Raw genomic sequence first — 18,366 nt, 5'->3', positions numbered from 1 at the left:
CAAAAGTTCCTGCATTGGCCGGGAATCGAACCCGGGCCTCCCGCGTGGCAGGCGAGAATTCTACCACTGAACAACCAATGCCTTGCAATGCTGAAAAAAACCCCACGGCTAGATATCGTATCAAAAATCTTTAATTCTAAGCATATTTCCCGCTTTGTGGGCTCAGTGACATTGTACACCCTAATAAGATCAGTCTTTCCTCCCCGTCGGGGAATTGAACCCCGGTCTCCCGCGTGACAGGCGGGGATACTCACCAATATACTAACGAGGAGCAGGTGGGTTGGTTCTTTGAAAAAATGTGGAACATTGGATACTATCCCTAAATTTGGAGAGTTGGGTGTTAACCCTTCCAACAAAAACATCTGTAGAGACTGAATGGTTAGAGCTAGAGACTACTATGACACATCTATGGAAAGCTGAGACCCTCATGGACACGTACATGTAGTCGATTTTGCTCTATACCGCTCACAAGCCACATAATAGTAGTTAGAAGGAGAGGTGTGTGTGGAAAATCCCAGGACATAGTCACAAAGGCCAAACTCAACACAGTTGTCACTGACTTGTTGGATATTCGCTTCCCATTTAACAACTAAAGCCTTGCACAAAGTAAATCACCTCACACACTGGAAATCTACAATGGATTCACAAAAGTCTACTGAGAATGCATAAATGTCCAAACGGTAAGTGAACCCAAACTCAGACTTTTCAAGAGTCAGTTGAGAATTCTACCATGACCAGAGATTGCTGTCGACCTGGCAATCTCAAAAGAGATTTCTTCCTCACGGGATTGCATACTTGTCAAAATGACTTGTTCAAAAGTTCCTGCATTGGCCGGGAATCGAACCCGGGCCTCCCGCGTGGCAGGCGAGAATTCTACCACTGAACAACCAATGCCTTGCAATGCTGAAAAAAACCCCACGGCTAGATATCGTATCAAAAATCTTTAATTCTAAGCATATTTCCCGCTTTGTGGGCTCAGTGACATTGTACACCCTAATAAAATCAGTCTTTCCCTCCCCGTCGGGGAATTGAACCCCGGTCTCCCGCGTGACAGGCGGGGATACTCACCACTATACTAACGAGGAGCAGGTGGGTTGGTTCTTTGAAAAAATGTGGAGCATTGGATACTATCCCTAAATTTGGAGAGTTGGGTGTTAACCCTTCCAACAAAAACATCTGTAGAGACTGAATGGTTAGAGCTAGAGACTACTATGACACATCTATGGAAAGCTGAGACCCTCATGGACACGTACATGTAGTCGATTTTGCTCTATACCGCTCACAAGCCACATAATAGTAGTTAGAAGGAGAGGTGTGTGTGGAAAATCCCAGGACATAGTCACAAAGGCCAAACTCAACACAGTTGTCACTGACTTGTTGGATATTCGCTTCCCATTTAACAACTAAAGCCTTGCACAAAGTAAATCACCTCACACACTGGAAATCTACAATGGATTCACAAAAGTCTACTGAGAATGCATAAATGTCCAAACGGTAAGTGAACCCAAACTCAGACTTTTCAAGAGTCAGTTGAGAATTCTACCATGACCAGAGATTGCTGTCGACCTGGCAATCTCAAAAGAGATTTCTTCCTCACGGGGTTGCATACTTGTCGAAATGACTTGTTCAAAACTTCCTGCATTGGCCGGGAATCGAACCCGGGCCTCCCGCGTGGCAGGCGAGAATTCTACCACTGAACAACCAATGCCTTGCAATGCTGAAAAAAACCCCACGGCTAGATATCGTATCAAAAATCTTTAATTCTAAGCATATTTCCCGCTTTGTGGGCTCAGTGACATTGTACACCCTAATAAGATCAGTCTTTCCTCCCCGTCGGGGAATTGAACCCCGGTCTCCCGCGTGACAGGCGGGGATACTCACCACTATACTAACGAGGAGCAGGTGGGTTGGTTCTTTGAAAAAATGTGGAACATTGGATACTATCCCTAAATTTGGAGAGTTGGGTGTTAACCCTTCCAACAAAAACATCTGTAGAGACTGAATGGTTAGAGCTAGAGACTACTATGACACATCTATGGAAAGCTGAGACCCTCATGGACACGTACATGTAGTCGATTTTGCTCTATACCGCTCACAAGCCACATAATAGTAGTTAGAAGGAGAGGTGTGTGTGGAAAATCCCAGGACATAGTCACAAAGGCCAAACTCAACACAGTTGTCACTGACTTGTTGGATATTCGCTTCCCATTTAACAACTAAAGCCTTGCACAAAGTAAATCACCTCACACACTGGAAATCTACAATGGATTCACAAAAGTCTACTGAGAATGCATAAATGTCCAAACGGTAAGTGAACCCAAACTCAGACTTTTCAAGAGTCAGTTGAGAATTCTACCATGACCAGAGATTGCTGTCGACCTGGCAATCTCAAAAGAGATTTCTTCCTCACGGGATTGCATACTTGTCAAAATGACTTGTTCAAAAGTTCCTGCATTGGCCGGGAATCGAACCCGGGCCTCCCGCGTGGCAGGCGAGAATTCTACCACTGAACAACCAATGCCTTGCAATGCTGAAAAAAACCCCACGGCTAGATATCGTATCAAAAATCTTTAATTCTAAGCATATTTCCCGCTTTGTGGGCTCAGTGACATTGTACACCCTAATAAGATCAGTCTTTCCTCCCCGTCGGGGAATTGAACCCCGGTCTCCCGCGTGACAGGCGGGGATACTCACCAATATACTAACGAGGAGCAGGTGGGTTGGTTCTTTGAAAAAATGTGGAACATTGGATACTATCCCTAAATTTGGAGAGTTGGGTGTTAACCCTTCCAACAAAAACATCTGTAGAGACTGAATGGTTAGAGCTAGAGACTACTATGACACATCTATGGAAAGCTGAGACCCTCATGGACACGTACATGTAGTCGATTTTGCTCTATACCGCTCACAAGCCACATAATAGTAGTTAGAAGGAGAGGTGTGTGTGGAAAATCCCAGGACATAGTCACAAAGGCCAAACTCAACACAGTTGTCACTGACTTGTTGGATATTCGCTTCCCATTTAACAACTAAAGCCTTGCACAAAGTAAATCACCTCACACACTGGAAATCTACAATGGATTCACAAAAGTCTACTGAGAATGCATAAATGTCCAAACGGTAAGTGAGCCCAAACTCAGACTTTTCAAGAGTCAGTTGAGAATTCTACCATGACCAGAGATTGCTGTCGACCTGGCAATCTCAAAAGAGATTTCTTCCTCACGGGGTTGCATACTTGTCAAAATGACTTGTTCAAAACTTCCTGCATTGGCCGGGAATCGAACCCGGGCCTCCCGCGTGGCAGGCGAGAATTCTACCACTGAACAACCAATGCCTTGCAATGCTGAAAAAAACCCCACGGCTAGATATCGTATCAAAAATCTTTAATTCTAAGCATATTTCCCGCTTTGTGGGCTCAGTGACATTGTACACCCTAATAAGATCAGTCTTTCCTCCCCGTCGGGGAATTGAACCCCGGTCTCCCGCGTGACAGGCGGGGATACTCACCACTATACTAACGAGGAGCAGGTGGGTTGGTTCTTTGAAAAAATGTGGAACATTGGATACTATCCCTAAATTTGGAGAGTTGGGTGTTAACCCTTCCAACAAAAACATCTGTAGAGACTGAATGGTTAGAGCTAGAGACTACTATGACACATCTATGGAAAGCTGAGACCCTCACGGACACGTACATGTAGTCGGTTTTGCTCTATACCGCTCACAAGCCACATAATAGTAGTTAGAAGGAGAGGTGTGTGTGGAAAATCCCAGGACATAGTCACAAAGGCCAAACTCAACACAGTTGTCACTGACTTGTTGGATATTCGCTTCCCATTTAACAACTAAAGCCTTGCACAAAGTAAATCACCTCACACACTGGAAATCTACAATGGATTCACAAAAGTCTACTGAGAATGCATAAATGTCCAAACGGTAAGTGAACCCAAACTCAGACTTTTCAAGAGTCAGTTGAGAATTCTACCATGACCAGAGATTGCTGTCGACCTGGCAATCTCAAAAGAGATTTCTTCCTCACGGGATTGCATACTTGTCAAAATGACTTGTTCAAAAGTTCCTGCATTGGCCGGGAATCGAACCCGGGCCTCCCGCGTGGCAGGCGAGAATTCTACCACTGAACAACCAATGCCTTGCAATGCTGAAAAAAACCCCACGGCTAGATATCATATCAAAAATCTTTAATTCTAAGCATATTTCCCGCTTTGTGGGCTCAGTGACATTGTACACCCTAATAAAATCAGTCTTTCCCTCCCCGTCGGGGAATTGAATCCCGGTCTCCCGCGTGACAGGCGGGGATACTCACCACTATACTAACGAGGAGCAGGTGGGTTGGTTCTTTGAAAAAATGTGGAGCATTGGATACTATCCCTAAATTTGGAGAGTTGGGTGTTAACCCTTCCAACAAAAACATCTGTAGAGACTGAATGGTTAGAGCTAGAGACTACTATGACACATCTATGGAAAGCTGAGACCCTCATGGACACGTACATGTAGTCGATTTTGCTCTATACCGCTCACAAGCCACATAATAGTAGTTAGAAGGAGAGGTGTGTGTGGAAAATCCCAGGACATAGTCACAAAGGCCAAACTCAACACAGTTGTCACTGACTTGTTGGATATTCGCTTCCCATTTAACAACTAAAGCCTTGCACAAAGTAAATCACCTCACACACTGGAAATCTACAATGGATTCACAAAAGTCTACTGAGAATGCATAAATGTCCAAACGGTAAGTGAACCCAAACTCAGACTTTTCAAGAGTCAGTTGAGAATTCTACCATGACCAGAGATTGCTGTCGACCTGGCAATCTCAAAAGAGATTTCTTCCTCACGGGGTTGCATATTTGTCAAAATGACTTGTTCAAAAGTTCCTGCATTGGCCGGGAATCGAACCCGGGCCTCCCGCGTGGCAGGCGAGAATTCTACCACTGAACAACCAATGCCTTGCAATGCTGAAAAAAACCCCACGGCTAGATATCGTATCAAAAATCTTTAATTCTAAGCATATTTCCCGCTTTGTGGGCTCAGTGACATTGTACACCCTAATAAGATCAGTCTTTCCTCCCCGTCGGGGAATTGAACCCCGGTCTCCCGCGTGACAGGCGGGGATACTCACCACTATACTAACGAGGAGCAGGTGGGTTGGTTCTTTGAAAAAATGTGGAACATTGGATACTATCCCTAAATTTGGAGAGTTGGGTGTTAACCCTTCCAACAAAAACATCTGTAGAGACTGAATGGTTAGAGCTAGAGACTACTATGACACATCTATGGAAAGCTGAGACCCTCATGGACACGTACATGTAGTCGATTTTGCTCTATACCGCTCACAAGCCACATAATAGTAGTTAGAAGGAGAGGTGTGTGTGGAAAATCCCAGGACATAGTCACAAAGGCCAAACTCAACACAGTTGTCACTGACTTGTTGGATATTCGCTTCCCATTTAACAACTAAAGCCTTGCACAAAGTAAATCACCTCACACACTGGAAATCTACAATGGATTCACAAAAGTCTACTGAGAATGCATAAATGTCCAAACGGTAAGTGAACCCAAACTCAGACTTTTCAAGAGTCAGTTGAGAATTCTACCATGACCAGAGATTGCTGTCGACCTGGCAATCTCAAAAGAGATTTCTTCCTCACGGGATTGCATACTTGTCAAAATGACTTGTTCAAAAGTTCCTGCATTGGCCGGGAATCGAACCCGGGCCTCCCGCGTGGCAGGCGAGAATTCTACCACTGAACAACCAATGCCTTGCAATGCTGAAAAAAACCCCACGGCTAGATATCGTATCAAAAATCTTTAATTCTAAGCATATTTCCCGCTTTGTGGGCTCAGTGACATTGTACACCCTAATAAAATCAGTCTTTCCCTCCCCGTCGGGGAATTGAACCCCGGTCTCCCGCGTGACAGGCGGGGATACTCACCACTATACTAACAAGGAGCAGGTGGGTTGGTTCTTTGAAAAAATGTGGAGCATTGGATACTATCCCTAAATTTGGAGAGTTGGGTGTTAACCCTTCCAACAAAAACATCTGTAGAGACTGAATGGTTAGAGCTAGAGACTACTATGACACATCTATGGAAAGCTGAGACCCTCATGGACACGTACATGTAGTCGATTTTGCTCTATACCGCTCACAAGCCACATAATAGTAGTTAGAAGGAGAGGTGTGTGTGGAAAATCCCAGGACATAGTCACAAAGGCCAAACTCAACACAGTTGTCACTGACTTGTTGGATATTCGCTTCCCATTTAACAACTAAAGCCTTGCACAAAGTAAATCACCTCACACACTGGAAATCTACAATGGATTCACAAAAGTCTACTGAGAATGCATAAATGTCCAAACGGTAAGTGAACCCAAACTCAGACTTTTCAAGAGTCAGTTGAGAATTCTACCATGACCAGAGATTGCTGTCGACCTGGCAATCTCAAAAGAGATTTCTTCCTCACGGGGTTGCATATTTGTCAAAATGACTTGTTCAAAAGTTCCTGCATTGGCCGGGAATCGAACCCGGGCCTCCCGCGTGGCAGGCGAGAATTCTACCACTGAACAACCAATGCCTTGCAATGCTGAAAAAAACCCCACGGCTAGATATCGTATCAAAAATCTTTAATTCTAAGCATATTTCCCGCTTTGTGGGCTCAGTGACATTGTACACCCTAATAAGATCAGTCTTTCCTCCCCGTCGGGGAATTGAACCCCGGTCTCCCGCGTGACAGGCGGGGATACTCACCACTATACTAACGAGGAGCAGGTGGGTTGGTTCTTTGAAAAAATGTGGAACATTGGATACTATCCCTAAATTTGGAGAGTTGGGTGTTAACCCTTCCAACAAAAACATCTGTAGAGACTGAATGGTTAGAGCTAGAGACTACTATGACACATCTATGGAAAGCTGAGACCCTCATGGACACGTACATGTAGTCGATTTTGCTCTATACCGCTCACAAGCCACATAATAGTAGTTAGAAGGAGAGGTGTGTGTGGAAAATCCCAGGACATAGTCACAAAGGCCAAACTCAACACAGTTGTCACTGACTTGTTGGATATTCGCTTCCCATTTAACAACTAAAGCCTTGCACAAAGTAAATCACCTCACACACTGGAAATCTACAATGGATTCACAAAAGTCTACTGAGAATGCATAAATGTCCAAACGGTAAGTGAACCCAAACTCAGACTTTTCAAGAGTCAGTTGAGAATTCTACCATGACCAGAGATTGCTGTCGACCTGGCAATCTCAAAAGAGATTTCTTCCTCACGGGATTGCATACTTGTCAAAATGACTTGTTCAAAAGTTCCTGCATTGGCCGGGAATCGAACCCGGGCCTCCCGCGTGGCAGGCGAAAATTCTACCACTGAACAACCAATGCCTTGCAATGCTGAAAAAAACCCCACGGCTAGATATCGTATCAAAAATCTTTAATTCTAAGCATATTTCCCGCTTTGTGGGCTCAGTGACATTGTACACCCTAATAAAATCAGTCTTTCCCTCCCCGTCGGGGAATTGAATCCCGGTCTCCCGCGTGACAGGCGGGGATACTCACCACTATACTAACGAGGAGCAGGTGGGTTGGTTCTTTGAAAAAATGTGGAGCATTGGATACTATCCCTAAATTTGGAGAGTTGGGTGTTAACCCTTCCAACAAAAACATCTGTAGAGACTGAATGGTTAGAGCTAGAGACTACTATGACACATCTATGGAAAGCTGAGACCCTCATGGACACGTACATGTAGTCGATTTTGCTCTATACCGCTCACAAGCCACATAATAGTAGTTAGAAGGAGAGGTGTGTGTGGAAAATCCCAGGACATAGTCACAAAGGCCAAACTCAACACAGTTGTCACTGACTTGTTGGATATTCGCTTCCCATTTAACAACTAAAGCCTTGCACAAAGTAAATCACCTCACACACTGGAAATCTACAATGGATTCACAAAAGTCTACTGAGAATGCATAAATGTCCAAACGGTAAGTGAACCCAAACTCAGACTTTTCAAGAGTCAGTTGAGAATTCTACCATGACCAGAGATTGCTGTCGACCTGGCAATCTCAAAAGAGATTTCTTCCTCACGGGGTTGCATATTTGTCAAAATGACTTGTTCAAAAGTTCCTGCATTGGCCGGGAATCGAACCCGGGCCTCCCGCGTGGCAGGCGAGAATTCTACCACTGAACAACCAATGCCTTGCAATGCTGAAAAAAACCCCACGGCTAGATATCGTATCAAAAATCTTTAATTCTAAGCATATTTCCCGCTTTGTGGGCTCAGTGACATTGTACACCCTAATAAAATCAGTCTTTCCCTCCCCGTCGGGGAATTGAACCCCGGTCTCCCGCGTGACAGGCGGGGATACTCACCACTATACTAACGAGGAGCAGGTGGGTTGGTTCTTTGAAAAAATGTGGAGCATTGGATACTATCCCTAAATTTGGAGAGTTGGGTGTTAACCCTTCCAACAAAAACATCTGTAGAGACTGAATGGTTAGAGCTAGAGACTACTATGACACATCTATGGAAAGCTGAGACCCTCATGGACACGTACATGTAGTCGATTTTGCTCTATACCGCTCACAAGCCACATAATAGTAGTTAGAAGGAGAGGTGTGTGTGGAAAATCCCAGGACATAGTCACAAAGGCCAAACTCAACACAGTTGTCACTGACTTGTTGGATATTCGCTTCCCATTTAACAACTAAAGCCTTGCACAAAGTAAATCACCTCACACACTGGAAATCTACAATGGATTCACAAAAGTCTACTGAGAATGCATAAATGTCCAAACGGTAAGTGAGCCCAAACTCAGACTTTTCAAGAGTCAGTTGAGAATTCTACCATGACCAGAGATTGCTGTCGACCTGGCAATCTCAAAAGAGATTTCTTCCTCACGGGGTTGCATACTTGTCAAAATGACTTGTTCAAAACTTCCTGCATTGGCCGGGAATCGAACCCGGGCCTCCCGCGTGGCAGGCGAGAATTCTACCACTGAACAACCAATGCCTTGCAATGCTGAAAAAAACCCCACGGCTAGATATCGTATCAAAAATCTTTAATTCTAAGCATATTTCCCGCTTTGTGGGCTCAGTGACATTGTACACCCTAATAAGATCAGTCTTTCCTCCCCGTCGGGGAATTGAACCCCGGTCTCCCGCGTGACAGGCGGGGATACTCACCACTATACTAACGAGGAGCAGGTGGGTTGGTTCTTTGAAAAAATGTGGAACATTGGATACTATCCCTAAATTTGGAGAGTTGGGTGTTAACCCTTCCAACAAAAACATCTGTAGAGACTGAATGGTTAGAGCTAGAGACTACTATGACACATCTATGGAAAGCTGAGACCCTCACGGACACGTACATGTAGTCGGTTTTGCTCTATACCGCTCACAAGCCACATAATAGTAGTTAGAAGGAGAGGTGTGTGTGGAAAATCCCAGGACATAGTCACAAAGGCCAAACTCAACACAGTTGTCACTGACTTGTTGGATATTCGCTTCCCATTTAACAACTAAAGCCTTGCACAAAGTAAATCACCTCACACACTGGAAATCTACAATGGATTCACAAAAGTCTACTGAGAATGCATAAATGTCCAAACGGTAAGTGAACCCAAACTCAGACTTTTCAAGAGTCAGTTGAGAATTCTACCATGACCAGAGATTGCTGTCGACCTGGCAATCTCAAAAGAGATTTCTTCCTCACGGGATTGCATACTTGTCAAAATGACTTGTTCAAAAGTTCCTGCATTGGCCGGGAATCGAACCCGGGCCTCCCGCGTGGCAGGCGAGAATTCTACCACTGAACAACCAATGCCTTGCAATGCTGAAAAAAACCCCACGGCTAGATATCATATCAAAAATCTTTAATTCTAAGCATATTTCCCGCTTTGTGGGCTCAGTGACATTGTACACCCTAATAAAATCAGTCTTTCCCTCCCCGTCGGGGAATTGAATCCCGGTCTCCCGCGTGACGGGCGGGGATACTCACCACTATACTAACGAGGAGCAGGTGGGTTGGTTCTTTGAAAAAATGTGGAGCATTGGATACTATCCCTAAATTTGGAGAGTTGGGTGTTAACCCTTCCAACAAAAACATCTGTAGAGACTGAATGGTTAGAGCTAGAGACTACTATGACACATCTATGGAAAGCTGAGACCCTCATGGACACGTACATGTAGTCGATTTTGCTCTATACCGCTCACAAGCCACATAATAGTAGTTAGAAGGAGAGGTGTGTGTGGAAAATCCCAGGACATAGTCACAAAGGCCAAACTCAACACAGTTGTCACTGACTTGTTGGATATTCGCTTCCCATTTAACAACTAAAGCCTTGCACAAAGTAAATCACCTCACACACTGGAAATCTACAATGGATTCACAAAAGTCTACTGAGAATGCATAAATGTCCAAACGGTAAGTGAACCCAAACTCAGACTTTTCAAGAGTCAGTTGAGAATTCTACCATGACCAGAGATTGCTGTCGACCTGGCAATCTCAAAAGAGATTTCTTCCTCACGGGATTGCATACTTGTCAAAATGACTTGTTCAAAAGTTCCTGCATTGGCCGGGAATCGAACCCGGGCCTCCCGCGTGGCAGGCGAGAATTCTACCACTGAACAACCAATGCCTTGCAATGCTGAAAAAAACCCCACGGCTAGATATCGTATCAAAAATCTTTAATTCTAAGCATATTTCCCGCTTTGTGGGCTCAGTGACATTGTACACCCTAATAAAATCAGTCTTTCCCTCCCCGTCGGGGAATTGAATCCCGGTCTCCCGCGTGACAGGCGGGGATACTCACCACTATACTAACGAGGAGCAGGTGGGTTGGTTCTTTGAAAAAATGTGGAGCATTGGATACTATCCCTAAATTTGGAGAGTTGGGTGTTAACCCTTCCAACAAAAACATCTGTAGAGACTGAATGGTTAGAGCTAGAGACTACTATGACACATCTATGGAAAGCTGAGACCCTCATGGACACGTACATGTAGTCGATTTTGCTCTATACCGCTCACAAGCCACATAATAGTAGTTAGAAGGAGAGGTGTGTGTGGAAAATCCCAGGACATAGTCACAAAGGCCAAACTCAACACAGTTGTCACTGACTTGTTGGATATTCGCTTCCCATTTAACAACTAAAGCCTTGCACAAAGTAAATCACCTCACACACTGGAAATCTACAATGGATTCACAAAAGTCTACTGAGAATGCATAAATGTCCAAACGGTAAGTGAACCCAAACTCAGACTTTTCAAGAGTCAGTTGAGAATTCTACCATGACCAGAGATTGCTGTCGACCTGGCAATCTCAAAAGAGATTTCTTCCTCACGGGATTGCATACTTGTCAAAATGACTTGTTCAAAAGTTCCTGCATTGGCCGGGAATCGAACCCGGGCCTCCCGCGTGGCAGGCGAGAATTCTACCACTGAACAACCAATGCCTTGCAATGCTGAAAAAAACCCCACGGCTAGATATCGTATCAAAAATCTTTAATTCTAAGCATATTTCCCGCTTTGTGGGCTCAGTGACATTGTACACCCTAATAAAATCAGTCTTTCCCTCCCCGTCGGGGAATTGAATCCCGGTCTCCCGCGTGACAGGCGGGGATACTCACCACTATACTAACGAGGAGCAGGTGGGTTGGTTCTTTGAAAAAATGTGGAGCATTGGATACTATCCCTAAATTTGGAGAGTTGGGTGTTAACCCTTCCAACAAAAACATCTGTAGAGACTGAATGGTTAGAGCTAGAGACTACTATGACACATCTATGGAAAGCTGAGACCCTCATGGACACGTACATGTAGTCGATTTTGCTCTATACCGCTCACAAGCCACATAATAGTAGTTAGAAGGAGAGGTGTGTGTGGAAAATCCCAGGACATAGTCACAAAGGCCAAACTCAACACAGTTGTCACTGACTTGTTGGATATTCGCTTCCCATTTAACAACTAAAGCCTTGCACAAAGTAAATCACCTCACACACTGGAAATCTACAATGGATTCACAAAAGTCTACTGAGAATGCATAAATGTCCAAACGGTAAGTGAACCCAAACTCAGACTTTTCAAGAGTCAGTTGAGAATTCTACCATGACCAGAGATTGCTGTCGACCTGGCAATCTCAAAAGAGATTTCTTCCTCACGGGATTGCATACTTGTCAAAATGACTTGTTCAAAAGTTCCTGCATTGGCCGGGAATCGAACCCGGGCCTCCCGCGTGGCAGGCGAGAATTCTACCACTGAACAACCAATGCCTTGCAATGCTGAAAAAAACCCCACGGCTAGATATCGTATCAAAAATCTTTAATTCTAAGCATATTTCCCGCTTTGTGGGCTCAGTGACATTGTACACCCTAATAAAATCAGTCTTTCCCTCCCCGTCGGGGAATTGAATCCCGGTCTCCCGCGTGACAGGCGGGGATACTCACCACTATACTAACGAGGAGCAGGTGGGTTGGTTCTTTGAAAAAATGTGGAGCATTGGATACTATCCCTAAATTTGGAGAGTTGGGTGTTAACCCTTCCAACAAAAACATCTGTAGAGACTGAATGGTTAGAGCTAGAGACTACTATGACACATCTATGGAAAGCTGAGACCCTCATGGACACGTACATGTAGTCGATTTTGCTCTATACCGCTCACAAGCCACATAATAGTAGTTAGAAGGAGAGGTGTGTGTGGAAAATCCCAGGACATAGTCACAAAGGCCAAACTCAACACAGTTGTCACTGACTTGTTGGATATTCGCTTCCCATTTAACAACTAAAGCCTTGCACAAAGTAAATCACCTCACACACTGGAAATCTACAATGGATTCACAAAAGTCTACTGAGAATGCATAAATGTCCAAACGGTAAGTGAACCCAAACTCAGACTTTTCAAGAGTCAGTTGAGAATTCTACCATGACCAGAGATTGCTGTCGACCTGGCAATCTCAAAAGAGATTTCTTCCTCACGGGGTTGCATATTTGTCAAAATGACTTGTTCAAAAGTTCCTGCATTGGCCGGGAATCGAACCCGGGCCTCCCGCGTGGCAGGCGAGAATTCTACCACTGAACAACCAATGCCTTGCAATGCTGAAAAAAACCCCACGGCTAGATATCGTATCAAAAATCTTTAATTCTAAGCATATTTCCCGCTTTGTGGGCTCAGTGACATTGTACACCCTAATAAGATCAGTCTTTCCTCCCCGTCGGGGAATTGAACCCCGGTCTCCCGCGTGACAGGCGGGGATACTCACCACTATACTAACGAGGAGCAGGTGGGTTGGTTCTTTGAAAAAATGTGGAACATTGGATACTATCCCTAAATTTGGAGAGTTGGGTGTTAACCCTTCCAACAAAAACATCTGTAGAGACTGAATGGTTAGAGCTAGAGACTACTATGACACATCTATGGAAAGCTGAGACCCTCATGGACACGTACATGTAGTCGATTTTGCTCTATACCGCTCACAAGCCACATAATAGTAGTTAGAAGGAGAGGTGTGTGTGGAAAATCCCAGGACATAGTCACAAAGGCCAAACTCAACACAGTTGTCACTGACTTGTTGGATATTCGCTTCCCATTTAACAACTAAAGCCTTGCACAAAGTAAATCACCTCACACACTGGAAATCTACAATGGATTCACAAAAGTCTACTGAGAATGCATAAATGTCCAAACGGTAAGTGAACCCAAACTCAGACTTTTCAAGAGTCAGTTGAGAATTCTACCATGACCAGAGATTGCTGTCGACCTGGCAATCTCAAAAGAGATTTCTTCCTCACGGGATTGCATACTTGTCAAAATGACTTGTTCAAAAGTTCCTGCATTGGCCGGGAATCGAACCCGGGCCTCCCGCGTGGCAGGCGAAAATTCTACCACTGAACAACCAATGCCTTGCAATGCTGAAAAAAACCCCACGGCTAGATATCGTATCAAAAATCTTTAATTCTAAGCATATTTCCCGCTTTGTGGGCTCAGTGACATTGTACACCCTAATAAAATCAGTCTTTCCCTCCCCGTCTGGGAATTGAATCCCGGTCTCCCGCGTGACAGGCGGGGATACTCACCACTATACTAACGAGGAGCAGGTGGGTTGGTTCTTTGAAAAAATGTGGAGCATTGGATACTATCCCTAAATTTGGAGAGTTGGGTGTTAACCCTTCCAACAAAAACATCTGTAGAGACTGAATGGTTAGAGCTAGAGACTACTATGACACATCTATGGAAAGCTGAGACCCTCATGGACACGTACATGTAGTCGATTTTGCTCTATACCGCTCACAAGCCACATAATAGTAGTTAGAAGGAGAGGTGTGTGTGGAAAATCCCAGGACATAGTCACAAAGGCCAAACTCAACACAGTTGTCACTGACTTGTTGGATATTCGCTTCCCATTTAACAACTAAAGCCTTGCACAAAGTAAATCACCTCACACACTGGAAATCTACAATGGATTCACAAAAGTCTACTGAGAATGCATAAATGTCCAAACGGTAAGTGAACCCAAACTCAGACTTTTCAAGAGTCAGTTGAGAATTCTACCATGACCAGAGATTGCTGTCGACCTGGCAATCTCAAAAGAGATTTCTTCCTCACGGGGTTGCATATTTGTCAAAATGACTTGTTCAAAAGTTCCTGCATTGGCCGGGAATCGAACCCGGGCCTCCCGCGTGGCAGGCGAGAATTCTACCACTGAACAACCAATGCCTTGCAATGCTGAAAAAAACCCCACGGCTAGATATCGTATCAAAAATCTTTAATTCTAAGCATATTTCCCGCTTTGTGGGCTCAGTGACATTGTACACCCTAATAAAATCAGTCTTTCCCTCCCCGTCGGGGAATTGAACCCCGGTCTCCCGCGTGACAGGCGGGGATACTCACCACTATACTAACGAGGAGCAGGTGGGTTGGTTCTTTGAAAAAATGTGGAGCATTGGATACTATCCCTAAATTTGGAGAGTTGGGTGTTAACCCTTCCAACAAAAACATCTGTAGAGACTGAATGGTTAGAGCTAGAGACTACTATGACACATCTATGGAAAGCTGAGACCCTCATGGACACGTACATGTAGTCGATTTTGCTCTATACCGCTCACAAGCCACATAATAGTAGTTAGAAGGAGAGGTGTGTGTGGAAAATCCCAGGACATAGTCACAAAGGCCAAACTCAACACAGTTGTCACTGACTTGTTGGATATTCGCTTCCCATTTAACAACTAAAGCCTTGCACAAAGTAAATCACCTCACACACTGGAAATCTACAATGGATTCACAAAAGTCTACTGAGAATGCATAAATGTCCAAACGGTAAGTGAGCCCAAACTCAGACTTTTCAAGAGTCAGTTGAGAATTCTACCATGACCAGAGATTGCTGTCGACCTGGCAATCTCAAAAGAGATTTCTTCCTCACGGGGTTGCATACTTGTCAAAATGACTTGTTCAAAACTTCCTGCATTGGCCGGGAATCGAACCCGGGCCTCCCGCGTGGCAGGCGAGAATTCTACCACTGAACAACCAATGCCTTGCAATGCTGAAAAAAAACCCACGGCTAGATATCGTATCAAAAATCTTTAATTCTAAGCATATTTCCCGCTTTGTGGGCTCAGTGACATTGTACACCCTAATAAGATCAGTCTTTCCTCCCCGTCGGGGAATTGAACCCCGGTCTCCCGCGTGACAGGCGGGGATACTCACCACTATACTAACGAGGAGCAGGTGGGTTGGTTCTTTGAAAAAATGTGGAACATTGGATACTATCCCTAAATTTGGAGAGTTGGGTGTTAACCCTTCCAACAAAAACATCTGTAGAGACTGAATGGTTAGAGCTAGAGACTACTATGACACATCTATGGAAAGCTGAGACCCTCATGGACACGTACATGTAGTCGATTTTGCTCTATACCGCTCACAAGCCACATAATAGTAGTTAGAAGGAGAGGTGTGTGTGGAAAATCCCAGGACATAGTCACAAAGGCCAAACTCAACACAGTTGTCACTGACTTGTTGGATATTCGCTTCCCATTTAACAACTAAAGCCTTGCACAAAGTAAATCACCTCACACACTGGAAATCTACAATGGATTCACAAAAGTCTACTGAGAATGCATAAATGTCCAAACGGTAAGTGAACCCAAACTCAGACTTTTCAAGAGTCAGTTGAGAATTCTACCATGACCAGAGATTGCTGTCGACCTGGCAATCTCAAAAGAGATTTCTTCCTCACGGGATTGCATACTTGTCAAAATGACTTGTTCAAAAGTTCCTGCATTGGCCGGGAATCGAACCCGGGCCTCCCGCGTGGCAGGCGAGAATTCTACCACTGAACAACCAATGCCTTGCAATGCTGAAAAAAACCCCACGGCTAGATATCGTATCAAAAATCTTTAATTCTAAGCATATTTCCCGCTTTGTGGGCTCAGTGACATTGTACACCCTAATAAAATCAGTCTTTCCCTCCCCGTCGGGGAATTGAATCCCGGTCTCCCGCGTGACAGGCGGGGATACTCACCACTATACTAACGAGGAGCAGGTGGGTTGGTTCTTTGAAAAAATGTGGAGCATTGGATACTATCCCTAAATTTGGAGAGTTGGGTGTTAACCCTTCCAACAAAAACATCTGTAGAGACTGAATGGTTAGAGCTAGAGACTACTATGACACATCTATGGAAAGCTGAGACCCTCATGGACACGTACATGTAGTCGATTTTGCTCTATACCGCTCACAAGCCACATAATAGTAGTTAGAAGGAGAGGTGTGTGTGGAAAATCCCAGGACATAGTCACAAAGGCCAAACTCAACACAGTTGTCACTGACTTGTTGGATATTCGCTTCCCATTTAACAACTAAAGCCTTGCACAAAGTAAATCACCTCACACACTGGAAATCTACAATGGATTCACAAAAGTCTACTGAGAATGCATAAATGTCCAAACGGTAAGTGAACCCAAACTCAGACTTTTCAAGAGTCAGTTGAGAATTCTACCATGACCAGAGATTGCTGTCGACCTGGCAATCTCAAAAGAGATTTCTTCCTCACGGGATTGCATACTTGTCAAAATGACTTGTTCAAAAGTTCCTGCATTGGCCGGGAATCGAACCCGGGCCTCCCGCGTGGCAGGCGAGAATTCTACCACTGAACAACCAATGCCTTGCAATGCTGAAAAAAACCCCACGGCTAGATATCGTATCAAAAATCTTTAATTCTAAGCATATTTCCCGCTTTGTGGGCTCAGTGACATTGTACACCCTAATAAAATCAGTCTTTCCCTCCCCGTCGGGGAATTGAATCCCGGTCTCCCGCGTGACAGGCGGGGATACTCACCACTATACTAACGAGGAGCAGGTGGGTTGGTTCTTTGAAAAAATGTGGAGCATTGGATACTATCCCTAAATTTGGAGAGTTGGGTGTTAACCCTTCCAACAAAAACATCTGTAGAGACTGAATGGTTAGAGCTAGAGACTACTATGACACATCTATGGAAAGCTGAGACCCTCATGGACACGTACATGTAGTCGATTTTGCTCTATACCGCTCACAAGCCACATAATAGTAGTTAGAAGGAGAGGTGTGTGTGGAAAATCCCAGGACATAGTCACAAAGGCCAAACTCAACACAGTTGTCACTGACTTGTTGGATATTCGCTTCCCATTTAACAACTAAAGCCTTGCACAAAGTAAATCACCTCACACACTGGAAATCTACAATGGATTCACAAAAGTCTACTGAGAATGCATAAATGTCCAAACGGTAAGTGAACCCAAACTCAGACTTTTCAAGAGTCAGTTGAGAATTCTACCATGACCAGAGATTGCTGTCGACCTGGCAATCTCAAAAGAGATTTCTTCCTCACGGGGTTGCATATTTGTCAAAATGACTTGTTCAAAAGTTCCTGCATTGGCCGGGAATCGAACCCGGGCCTCCCGCGTGGCAGGCGAGAATTCTACCACTGAACAACCAATGCCTTGCAATGCTGAAAAAAACCCCACGGCTAGATATCGTATCAAAAATCTTTAATTCTAAGCATATTTCCCGCTTTGTGGGCTCAGTGACATTGTACACCCTAATAAGATCAGTCTTTCCTCCCCGTCGGGGAATTGAACCCCGGTCTCCCGCGTGACAGGCGGGGATACTCACCACTATACTAACGAGGAGCAGGTGGGTTGGTTCTTTGAAAAAATGTGGAACATTGGATACTATCCCTAAATTTGGAGAGTTGGGTGTTAACCCTTCCAACAAAAACATCTGTAGAGACTGAATGGTTAGAGCTAGAGACTACTATGACACATCTATGGAAAGCTGAGACCCTCATGGACACGTACATGTAGTCGATTTTGCTCTATACCGCTC

The 18,366-nt window shown here is 44.5% G+C and overlaps 32 non-coding genes across 32 annotated transcripts; all 32 read right to left on the bottom strand.

The window, feature by feature from the left end:
- Nucleotides 1–10: 10 nt before the first annotated feature.
- trnag-gcc (transfer RNA glycine (anticodon GCC)) lies at nucleotides 11–81 on the bottom strand. Its single transcript has one exon. It is a non-coding gene; the product is annotated as a tRNA-Gly (tRNA).
- Nucleotides 82–823: 742 nt separating this feature from the next.
- trnag-gcc (transfer RNA glycine (anticodon GCC)) lies at nucleotides 824–894 on the bottom strand. Its single transcript has one exon. It is a non-coding gene; the product is annotated as a tRNA-Gly (tRNA).
- Nucleotides 895–1,013: 119 nt separating this feature from the next.
- Nucleotides 1,014–1,085, bottom strand: trnad-guc (transfer RNA aspartic acid (anticodon GUC)). Its single transcript has one exon. It is a non-coding gene; the product is annotated as a tRNA-Asp (tRNA).
- Nucleotides 1,086–1,637: 552 nt separating this feature from the next.
- On the bottom strand, nucleotides 1,638–1,708 carry trnag-gcc (transfer RNA glycine (anticodon GCC)). The gene has a single exon. It is a non-coding gene; the product is annotated as a tRNA-Gly (tRNA).
- A 118-nt stretch (nucleotides 1,709–1,826) lies between these two features.
- trnad-guc (transfer RNA aspartic acid (anticodon GUC)) lies at nucleotides 1,827–1,898 on the bottom strand. Its single transcript has one exon. It is a non-coding gene; the product is annotated as a tRNA-Asp (tRNA).
- A 552-nt stretch (nucleotides 1,899–2,450) lies between these two features.
- trnag-gcc (transfer RNA glycine (anticodon GCC)) lies at nucleotides 2,451–2,521 on the bottom strand. The gene has a single exon. It is a non-coding gene; the product is annotated as a tRNA-Gly (tRNA).
- Nucleotides 2,522–3,263: 742 nt separating this feature from the next.
- On the bottom strand, nucleotides 3,264–3,334 carry trnag-gcc (transfer RNA glycine (anticodon GCC)). The gene has a single exon. It is a non-coding gene; the product is annotated as a tRNA-Gly (tRNA).
- A 118-nt stretch (nucleotides 3,335–3,452) lies between these two features.
- trnad-guc (transfer RNA aspartic acid (anticodon GUC)) lies at nucleotides 3,453–3,524 on the bottom strand. The gene has a single exon. It is a non-coding gene; the product is annotated as a tRNA-Asp (tRNA).
- A 552-nt stretch (nucleotides 3,525–4,076) lies between these two features.
- On the bottom strand, nucleotides 4,077–4,147 carry trnag-gcc (transfer RNA glycine (anticodon GCC)). The gene has a single exon. It is a non-coding gene; the product is annotated as a tRNA-Gly (tRNA).
- Nucleotides 4,148–4,890: 743 nt separating this feature from the next.
- Nucleotides 4,891–4,961, bottom strand: trnag-gcc (transfer RNA glycine (anticodon GCC)). Its single transcript has one exon. It is a non-coding gene; the product is annotated as a tRNA-Gly (tRNA).
- A 118-nt stretch (nucleotides 4,962–5,079) lies between these two features.
- Nucleotides 5,080–5,151, bottom strand: trnad-guc (transfer RNA aspartic acid (anticodon GUC)). The gene has a single exon. It is a non-coding gene; the product is annotated as a tRNA-Asp (tRNA).
- Nucleotides 5,152–5,703: 552 nt separating this feature from the next.
- On the bottom strand, nucleotides 5,704–5,774 carry trnag-gcc (transfer RNA glycine (anticodon GCC)). The gene has a single exon. It is a non-coding gene; the product is annotated as a tRNA-Gly (tRNA).
- Nucleotides 5,775–6,517: 743 nt separating this feature from the next.
- Nucleotides 6,518–6,588, bottom strand: trnag-gcc (transfer RNA glycine (anticodon GCC)). Its single transcript has one exon. It is a non-coding gene; the product is annotated as a tRNA-Gly (tRNA).
- A 118-nt stretch (nucleotides 6,589–6,706) lies between these two features.
- trnad-guc (transfer RNA aspartic acid (anticodon GUC)) lies at nucleotides 6,707–6,778 on the bottom strand. The gene has a single exon. It is a non-coding gene; the product is annotated as a tRNA-Asp (tRNA).
- A 1,366-nt stretch (nucleotides 6,779–8,144) lies between these two features.
- On the bottom strand, nucleotides 8,145–8,215 carry trnag-gcc (transfer RNA glycine (anticodon GCC)). Its single transcript has one exon. It is a non-coding gene; the product is annotated as a tRNA-Gly (tRNA).
- Nucleotides 8,216–8,334: 119 nt separating this feature from the next.
- Nucleotides 8,335–8,406, bottom strand: trnad-guc (transfer RNA aspartic acid (anticodon GUC)). Its single transcript has one exon. It is a non-coding gene; the product is annotated as a tRNA-Asp (tRNA).
- Nucleotides 8,407–8,958: 552 nt separating this feature from the next.
- Nucleotides 8,959–9,029, bottom strand: trnag-gcc (transfer RNA glycine (anticodon GCC)). The gene has a single exon. It is a non-coding gene; the product is annotated as a tRNA-Gly (tRNA).
- Nucleotides 9,030–9,147: 118 nt separating this feature from the next.
- Nucleotides 9,148–9,219, bottom strand: trnad-guc (transfer RNA aspartic acid (anticodon GUC)). Its single transcript has one exon. It is a non-coding gene; the product is annotated as a tRNA-Asp (tRNA).
- A 552-nt stretch (nucleotides 9,220–9,771) lies between these two features.
- trnag-gcc (transfer RNA glycine (anticodon GCC)) lies at nucleotides 9,772–9,842 on the bottom strand. Its single transcript has one exon. It is a non-coding gene; the product is annotated as a tRNA-Gly (tRNA).
- Nucleotides 9,843–10,585: 743 nt separating this feature from the next.
- Nucleotides 10,586–10,656, bottom strand: trnag-gcc (transfer RNA glycine (anticodon GCC)). Its single transcript has one exon. It is a non-coding gene; the product is annotated as a tRNA-Gly (tRNA).
- Nucleotides 10,657–11,399: 743 nt separating this feature from the next.
- Nucleotides 11,400–11,470, bottom strand: trnag-gcc (transfer RNA glycine (anticodon GCC)). The gene has a single exon. It is a non-coding gene; the product is annotated as a tRNA-Gly (tRNA).
- Nucleotides 11,471–12,213: 743 nt separating this feature from the next.
- On the bottom strand, nucleotides 12,214–12,284 carry trnag-gcc (transfer RNA glycine (anticodon GCC)). The gene has a single exon. It is a non-coding gene; the product is annotated as a tRNA-Gly (tRNA).
- Nucleotides 12,285–13,027: 743 nt separating this feature from the next.
- Nucleotides 13,028–13,098, bottom strand: trnag-gcc (transfer RNA glycine (anticodon GCC)). The gene has a single exon. It is a non-coding gene; the product is annotated as a tRNA-Gly (tRNA).
- A 118-nt stretch (nucleotides 13,099–13,216) lies between these two features.
- On the bottom strand, nucleotides 13,217–13,288 carry trnad-guc (transfer RNA aspartic acid (anticodon GUC)). The gene has a single exon. It is a non-coding gene; the product is annotated as a tRNA-Asp (tRNA).
- Nucleotides 13,289–14,654: 1,366 nt separating this feature from the next.
- On the bottom strand, nucleotides 14,655–14,725 carry trnag-gcc (transfer RNA glycine (anticodon GCC)). The gene has a single exon. It is a non-coding gene; the product is annotated as a tRNA-Gly (tRNA).
- A 119-nt stretch (nucleotides 14,726–14,844) lies between these two features.
- On the bottom strand, nucleotides 14,845–14,916 carry trnad-guc (transfer RNA aspartic acid (anticodon GUC)). The gene has a single exon. It is a non-coding gene; the product is annotated as a tRNA-Asp (tRNA).
- Nucleotides 14,917–15,468: 552 nt separating this feature from the next.
- Nucleotides 15,469–15,539, bottom strand: trnag-gcc (transfer RNA glycine (anticodon GCC)). Its single transcript has one exon. It is a non-coding gene; the product is annotated as a tRNA-Gly (tRNA).
- Nucleotides 15,540–15,657: 118 nt separating this feature from the next.
- trnad-guc (transfer RNA aspartic acid (anticodon GUC)) lies at nucleotides 15,658–15,729 on the bottom strand. The gene has a single exon. It is a non-coding gene; the product is annotated as a tRNA-Asp (tRNA).
- A 552-nt stretch (nucleotides 15,730–16,281) lies between these two features.
- trnag-gcc (transfer RNA glycine (anticodon GCC)) lies at nucleotides 16,282–16,352 on the bottom strand. The gene has a single exon. It is a non-coding gene; the product is annotated as a tRNA-Gly (tRNA).
- A 743-nt stretch (nucleotides 16,353–17,095) lies between these two features.
- On the bottom strand, nucleotides 17,096–17,166 carry trnag-gcc (transfer RNA glycine (anticodon GCC)). The gene has a single exon. It is a non-coding gene; the product is annotated as a tRNA-Gly (tRNA).
- A 743-nt stretch (nucleotides 17,167–17,909) lies between these two features.
- On the bottom strand, nucleotides 17,910–17,980 carry trnag-gcc (transfer RNA glycine (anticodon GCC)). The gene has a single exon. It is a non-coding gene; the product is annotated as a tRNA-Gly (tRNA).
- A 118-nt stretch (nucleotides 17,981–18,098) lies between these two features.
- trnad-guc (transfer RNA aspartic acid (anticodon GUC)) lies at nucleotides 18,099–18,170 on the bottom strand. Its single transcript has one exon. It is a non-coding gene; the product is annotated as a tRNA-Asp (tRNA).
- Nucleotides 18,171–18,366: the final 196 nt, after the last annotated feature.

Source organism: Salmo salar, chromosome 23 (genome assembly GCF_965601325.2).
Source record: "Salmo salar chromosome 23, fSalSal1, whole genome shotgun sequence".
NCBI lineage: Eukaryota > Metazoa > Chordata > Actinopteri > Salmoniformes > Salmonidae > Salmo > Salmo salar.
Note: the sequence above shows the minus strand (reverse complement) of the source record. Positions and strands in the feature narration are given on the sequence as shown.